The sequence below is a fragment of the Gossypium hirsutum genome, chromosome D05 (assembly GCF_007990345.1).
Source record: "Gossypium hirsutum isolate 1008001.06 chromosome D05, Gossypium_hirsutum_v2.1, whole genome shotgun sequence".
NCBI lineage: Eukaryota > Viridiplantae > Streptophyta > Magnoliopsida > Malvales > Malvaceae > Gossypium > Gossypium hirsutum.
Window position 1 is genome coordinate 55,611,247 of NC_053441.1, and position 6,319 is coordinate 55,617,565.

The 6,319-nt window shown below is 34.1% G+C and overlaps 1 non-coding gene across 1 annotated transcript; it reads right to left on the bottom strand.

The window, feature by feature from the left end:
• Positions 1–1,057: 1,057 nt before the first annotated feature.
• Positions 1,058–1,164, bottom strand: LOC121218105 (small nucleolar RNA R71). The gene has a single exon (XR_005914368.1). It is a non-coding gene; the product is annotated as a small nucleolar RNA R71 (small nucleolar RNA).
• Between the last annotated feature and the right edge of the window lie 5,155 nt (positions 1,165–6,319).

The following is a 6,319-nucleotide window of genomic DNA, read 5'->3' on the forward strand; positions in this document are numbered from 1 at the left end:
TTTAATAAGTATATATGAGCAATAGTTAGCAAATTACCGAGTTGTCGTGAATTTGTTCGTACTAGTATAAACATAAGTTTAATAATTCTAAGTTAAAGGAATGTAATTAATCCAACACAATTATATCATCTTGATTAAACCTTATTTGAAATCGTGCATTAGAACCTTTGTTATTTTTAAAATTTTTTTACTTAGTTTTTAACCCTTAGTTTTTAATCATCTTTAAACGAAAATATTTTCCATCACCAAAGTGTTTTAACATTAATTTCATAAATATTCCTTTTTACAGTCGATGTGGGTACGATAACTCGACATTTACTTGTTACTTTATTACTTGTTACGATTGTGTACACTTGCACATTTTCGTCGTTCCAAGTTTTTGGCGCCACTGCCGGGGACTGTTTTAAAAAAAACAAGCCATTATTTGTGAATCTATTTTTACATTTTGGATTATTTATTTTCCTGTTTAAATATTTACTTACTTAATCTTTCTATGATTATTTCAACTGTTTATGAGTATTGACCAGGTTATCGACTTACTCCCTATGGACCCTACAATAGAACGAACCTTTCGACAGCGAAGAAGACAAGCGAACCAGAAAAGGACCGAAGAGATAAACTTTGAGAATATGAATCAAGGAAATGGAGTAAACCTTTCTCAGAATCCTATCCTTATTGCTGATGATAGGGATAGAGCTTCATGACAGTATGTCGTGCCAGTATTTAATGATCTTAATCCAGGTATCTGGAGACCCGAATCGAGGGACAACAATTCGAGCTAAAGCCAGTCATGTTCCAGATGCTTCAGATTGTGGGCCAATTCAGTGGAATGCCTACTGAAGATCCTCATCTTCACTTAAAACTATTTATGGAAGTGAGCAATTCTTTCAAGTTAGCCAGAGTACTCGAAGATGTATTACGACTGAAGTTGTTCCTATATTCGCTAAGGGACAGAGCTCATGCCTGGTTGAACTCATTGCCATCGAACTCCATTTCTACATGGCAAGAGTAGGCCGGGAGATTCCTCATGAAGTATTTCCTGCCGAGGAAGAATGCCAAGTTGAGGAATGAGATCACTACCTTCCAAGAAATGGATGACGAGTCCTTGTATGAGGCATGGGAAAGGTAAAAAGAGTTATTACGAAAGTGCCCTTATCATGGAATCCCACATTGCATTCAACTTGAGACATTCTATAATGGTCTCAACACTCACACGAGGATGGTAGTGGACACCTCTTCTAATGGTGCTCTCCTTTCTAAGTCTTATAATGAGGCTTACGAAATTATTGAGAGGATTGCCAGCAACAATTATCAATGGCCAACCAATCGAGCAGCGTCAAGAAGATGAGTCGTTGGAATACATGAAGTGGACGCTCTCACTTCACTCGTATCTCAGGTATCTTCAATATCCTCAATGCTTAAGAATCTTACCACTAATGGGTCTAACAGTTTTGCAGCCCAACCACCTAACCAATTTGAGAATATAGCCTGTGTGTATTGTGGAGAAGGACATTTGTTTGAAGAATGTCCATCGAACCCTGAAACCGTATATTACATGGGTAATCAGAACTAAAACCGAGGGAGGCAAGGACTGCAATCCAACTTTTATAACTCATCATGGCGAAATCACCCAAATTTTTCCTGGAGTAACCAAGGGGCTGGAATCAATAACACTTACGCCCAACCTAGACCAACTCAGCCGCCTAGTTTCCCCCAACAAGTTCAGAAACCAACCCAAGCGAAACCATCCAATAACTTAGAGAATCTATTGAAGGCATACATGGCAAAAAATGACACCACTCTAAGGAATTTGGAGAATCAAGTGGGCCAGCTTGCTATTGAACTCAGGAACTGACCACAAGGTGCTCTACCTAGTGACATAGAGAATTTGAGAAATATAAGGAAGGAACAATGTAAAGTGTTGACATTGAGGAGCGGAAATACATTAGAGCCGAACACTGTCAAAGTTGAAAATGAGCCAACTGATGCTCAAGATTCAGAAGAAGTTCAACCAAGTGTTGAAATTTCAGTTTCACCTGAACCAGAATCTGTAAAACCTGACAAAGTAACCTTACGACCAGCTAATTCTGATCAACTAACAATGTTGTTAGATGTAGAATTGCCGAAGACGAATCAACCAGAATCAGTCCTAGTAATGAAACCACCACCACCCTACCCTAAAAGACATCAGAAACAGAAGTAGGAGATTCAATTCAAGAAGTTCCTTGACGTACTCGAGCAACTTCACATCAACATCCCGTTGGTTGAAGCACTTGAGTAAATGTTGAACTACATTAATTTCATGAAAGATATCTTGTCTAAGAAACGAAGACTTGGAAAATTTGAGATGGTAGCTCTGACGAAAGAATGCCGTGCATATCTTCAAGACAAACTACCTCCAAAATTGAAGGGTCCTATATGTTTTACCATACCGTGCAACATTGGAGCAACATATTGTAGTAAAGCATTATGTGACTTAGGTGCAAGATCAACTTGATGCCTATGTCAATATTTAGGAAGTTGGGGATAGAAGAAGTTAGACCAACTATAGTTATGCTTTAACTAGCAGATCGATCCTTAGCACATCCAAAAGGAAAAATTGAAGATGTATCGGTACGTGTAGATAAGTTTATCTTTCCTGCTGAATTTGTAATTCTAGATTTTGAAGCAAACAAAGAAGTACCAATCATCCTAGGAAGGCCATTCCTAGCAACTGGAATGACCCTTATTGATGTGCAGAAGGGCGAGCTCACTATGCGTGTTCAGGATGATCAGGTAACATTTAATGTCTTTAAGTCTATGTGATATCCTGACACAATGGATGATTGCTCTGCAGTGTCCAATTTAGAGGATTTAATAGTGGAGAAGGAACTCAACTGAGGACCCACTAGAAAGAATTTTGACATCGGATCCTCTAAATGATGAAGAGGAGGATGAATACTTAGCTTTGCTAGAAGCTAATCAAAGGGGATTTAATCCGCAATCCCGGTTTGAATCTTTGGAGTTAGAAAAGAGGGACTATTGCCAACCAAAAGCGTCGATCGAGGAGCCACCTAAATTAGAACTCAAGGTATTACCTTCACATTTAAAATACGTTTATTTAGGTAACACTTCTACTCTGCCTGTGATTGTTTCAGCAGAATTGACCACTAATCAAGAAGAGAAACTTATCTTAGTTTTGAAAAAATTCAAGAATGTCATTGGATGGACCATAGCATATATTCGCGGTATTAGTCTATCTGTATGCATGCACAAGATTATCCTAGAAGATGGCAAAAAAGGGACGATCGATGGACAACGGAGACTGAACCCCATCATGAAGGACGTAGTAAAAAAGAGATCATCAAGTGGTTAGATGCGAGTATCATCTATCTCATCTCAGACAGTTTATGGGTAAGCCCGGTCCAGTGCGTGCCAAAAAAAAGAGGTATCACGGTCGTAGAAAACGAGAACAACGAGTTGATACCTACTAGCATGGTTACGGGATGGAGAATCTGCATCGATTACCGGAAGCTGAACAAGGCGACTAGGAAAGATCACTTTCCTTTGCCGTTCTTGGACCAGATGCTAGATAGACTTGTAGGACGAGATTACTACTATTTTTTTCCTGGAGAACTGAAGTAAAATGAAATTAGATACATGGGATTGATTTACTCACACAAATTGTAATATTTGAATTTTCTCACTCGAGATATGGTATTTAGGCTGCTCACATAAGCTGTAGGTCAAGTTTACTTCTGCAACTTTATTCGAAGCTGCTCACTCAAGTAGTCGAGAATCCGCATGCCATTCGTATTCAAATCGTTTACTAAGTTCATACAGGTACCATTACAGTTTCTGTACCATTTCAAACTTGTAATTGTATACACACTTTTCATATTTTTTTTGAATAGCAATCTATATACATTTTAAACCTTGTAACATCATCACATACATACTATTCAATTACATAATTGTTCACATCTATTCAATACCATGTACTTAATCAAATTTATCATTTAATTTGTATTTTATGGTTTGGCCCATTTGATACCAAAAACATCATATTCACAACAATTCAACTTGAAAAATAAACAATATAACACAAACATATTATGAATTAATAAATTAAGTCCCGTATGAACTTACCTGGAAAAACAACAAGCAAACAAGACGTCGTAGACTAATCCACAATTTTATCTTTTCTCCAATTATCTTCTACTTGATTTAATTCCCGATATATATGATAATTCATTTCAATTTATCAATTCCAAACCTCTTATAACAGTCTATTTTAAGCATATATTAACTTAATTTTATTTTTTTAATGTTTCTAATAGTTTTTTATTTTATTCAATTTAGTCCCTAAAATTGAAATAAACATAACTTCCACATTTAAGCTATGTTTTTCAATCCAATTTCAATTTCATCCTTCTATAACCTTATTTTATCTATATTTATAAAAATTTCATGTCAATTTTTAAATATTTACACATTAGTCCCTCCATTCAAAACTAACAATTTTCACTTTACAAAGTCATTATTTTTCATATCTAAGCTTAAAATCTAACTATTTAACACTAAAGTTTCAAGCATTAATCAATGGCATCATTTATAAACTTTAACAATTTCAAAAAGTTAACAAACGAGTTAGCTAAACAAGCTCATAAGACTTCAAAAACATAAAATTACATGAAAATGACTAAATTGAGCTCACCAATTGAGGGACTTAAGCTTGGGACTCCAAGGTTGAATTCTTTCTCCTCAAAAATGGACTTTTTGGTGGAGAAGATGAAATGAGAAAAAAAGTTTTCTCATTCCACCTAGTTTAATCTTTTACTAGTTTTCTTTATTTTACTTATTTTCATATTTTAATTTTAATTTTAATATAATTTCTATAAAAATCATGCTAATTACATATATTAACCGTCCACCACATTAGAAAATTATCTATTTACCATTTCAACCTTTATTTAATTACTAATTAAGTCTTTTAGTAACTAGAAATCTATAGCAATTAATTTTTACTATTTTTACGATTTAGCCCTTATACCTTAATCAGTCACTAATTCGACAAAACTACCTATCCAAAATTCAATTTACCTATATAATCAATTCATAAATATTTAATAAAAATATTACGGGTTCAATTTTATAAAAATGAGGTCTCGATATCTTAATTTTTGACACCACGAACTTTAGGGTCATTACACTTGTACCTTACTCAACTATCCATTCAATAAAATTACTAGACCAAAAATCAATTTAACACTATAATAGACTTATAAATATTAATTAATAATATTTACTGACTTAATCATCAAAAAACAGGATTCCCAAACCATCGTTTTTTATACCACTAAAAAATGGGTTGTTACACCATTTCATTCATGCCACATTTTAATGTTACTAATGGATTCATTTAAGTTAATTGACTTATATAGCTCAATATACATTTTTAAGGTTTGTTAGCCTATCACATTATGAAATTCAAGTTTAAAACTATCATGAATGATTCATATAGCGTTTAACCCAACACAGGTTCTTTTAAAGCATAGTTCCTAACATTTTCATACATATATGTGGACATACATACATACATAAATTTCATTTCCATTTATTTTACTAAGGCATGCAAGATTCTAAATTGCCATAATATTAATAGAAACAAATTTACCCATATCAATTTCTTTATAGCTTACTTAGATCACCACCATATAACCATATTTTTCCATTCCACTATTAATTCTTATCTTATCTTCGATTGACGCCCGCTGTAATAACAATAAAAAAATAAACACACACTACTGGAAATCCATATGCACCAAAGAGCACCGAGGTCCTATGGTCGAAGGTGACATAAAGCTCCATATATCATAAGGGCCTTCGAAGAGGAAACATGAGTTGAATGGTCAAAAAAAATACTCGACCAAAGGTAACACAACAAAACTCCAAGAACATATCACATAAATCCAAAGCCCACATATCTCCAGTAAAAAACTCCAATGAAACATAAACATGAGACTCTAATTGGCATGCTAACCGTATCCTAACCTTTCTACCAAGCTTACAAAGACTTAAATGTTCATAACAATGGTTTATGGTTCATTACACCCATAACATTCCCTAAAAAGTGTCATATTGATTTAATTTCATAATAGAAGGTTCTTAGACCTCACATGTTCAATATCTTTTTTCACATAGTCCTTGTCATCTTTCCATTTTTATATCATAGCATAACAAAAATTATGATTTTTGTGATAGATTATAATTATATATACTTTGCTGTGTTTAATTCCCTTATATTCTAGTTATATTGAGTGCTTAATTGTGGAAATTG